At 44.4% G+C, this 1,663-nt stretch overlaps 1 pseudogene; it reads left to right on the plus strand.

Annotated features, from left to right (window-relative positions):
- Positions 1 to 415: 415 nt before the first annotated feature.
- On the plus strand, positions 416 to 1,300 carry LOC142429465 (14-3-3 protein epsilon-like; annotated as a pseudogene).
- The last annotated feature ends 363 nt before the right edge of the window (positions 1,301 to 1,663 follow it).

Genomic DNA, 1,663 nt, shown 5'->3' on the forward strand with positions numbered 1-1,663 from the left:
AATTGGCTTTGGGTCTCCACTCTGTACTCCCCTTTGCCCCATTCACATTGACAGGATTTTTTGTTCTGGGTCTTTGATGCCTGATAATTCCTTTGGCACCTCGTGATAACACAGGCTGGTGTGCTTCTTCCATGTGGGCTTTGTTGCTTCTGAGTTAGATGGCCGCTTGTTTACCTTCAAGCCTTTAAGACCCCAGACGCTGCATCTTTTGATAGCCAGGCACCATCTGCTTTCTTCACCACATTTGCTAAGCACCCATTTTGTCTTCAGCGATTGTGTTGGGAAGGTGAGCATCATGGAATGCCAGGTTCTAAGAACAAGTGTTCATTTTTTTCTGTCCGGATGCAGAACAAGAGGCTGAGGGAGTTGGAGACGCTCCACTTCCATCCATCACGCAGACCCTTCTTGAGCTGCTATGGATGATCGGGAGGGTCTGGTGTACCAGGCGAAGCTGGCTGAACAGGGTGAGCGATATGATGAAATGGTGGAATCAATGAAGAAAGTAGCAGGGATGGATGTGGAGTTGAAAGTTGAAGAAAGAAACCTTTCAGTTGCATATAAAAATGTGGAGCTGATGCCAGGGGCTTAAATGGAAAGAAAATGTTTTGAGAATGATGAGGGCAACGAATGTACAAATGTGATTTACACAATAGATGTCTGTATGGATTGTGATAAGAGTTGTATAAGCCCTCAATAAAATGATCTTTAAAACATGTGATTGGAGCTAGAAGAGCCTCCTGGAGAATAATCAGCAGCACTGAACAGAAAGAAGAAAACAAGGGAGGATAAGACAAACTAAAGATGATTTGGGAATACCGGAACTAAAGTTAATCTGTTGTGACATTCTGGATGTACTGGACAAACACCTTATTCCAGCCGCTAACACTGGCGAGTCCAAGGTTATCTATTATAAAAAGAAAGGCGACTACCACAGGCATCTGACTGATGTGCTACAGGGACTGACAGGAAGGAGGCTGCAGAGCAGCCCCGTGGCTTATAAAGCTGCTAGTGATATTGCGATGGCAGAACTTCCACCAATACACCCCATTCGCTTAGGTCTTGAGCTAAACTTTTCTGTATTCTGTTACGAAATTCTTAATGCCCCTGACCGTGCCTGCAGGTTGGCAAAAGCAGCTTTGATGATGCAATTGCAGAACTGGATACTCTGAGTGGAAAAAGCTATAAGGACGCTCCCCTTATGTTCTGTGATCACCTGACACCGTGGACTTCAGACATGCAGGGTGATGGCGAGGAGCAGAGTAAAGAAGCGCTGCAGGATGTGGAAGATGAAAATCAGTGAGACTGAAAATCCAACAACAGAATCCATCTCTGACCGACCCAGTCCACCCCACCACACCCTTTGGAAATTACCCATTGTCATAGAGAACTACCAAATATGACTTCTACATTTGGTCTCAAAATTTAGGTCCTGGCCCTTTTTTTTTTTTAATAACCATTTTCAAAAGTTCTCAAGGCAAGAGTGAATTTCTGTGGATTCCACTGGTCCCAGCTTCTAGGTTCTTTAAGACACTAACAGGACTGCTTATCGAGGCTTTTCTGCATTATGTGCCAGTATGTGCCCAGTCAGAAATGAAAATTACACTTGAAAGCCATTAGACTTCTAGGTGCTGTGAGCATCTTGAGAGAGGCTAATCCCACTAGA

The sequence above is a fragment of the Tenrec ecaudatus genome, chromosome 16 (genome assembly GCF_050624435.1).
Source record: "Tenrec ecaudatus isolate mTenEca1 chromosome 16, mTenEca1.hap1, whole genome shotgun sequence".
Taxonomy (NCBI): domain Eukaryota; kingdom Metazoa; phylum Chordata; class Mammalia; order Afrosoricida; family Tenrecidae; genus Tenrec; species Tenrec ecaudatus.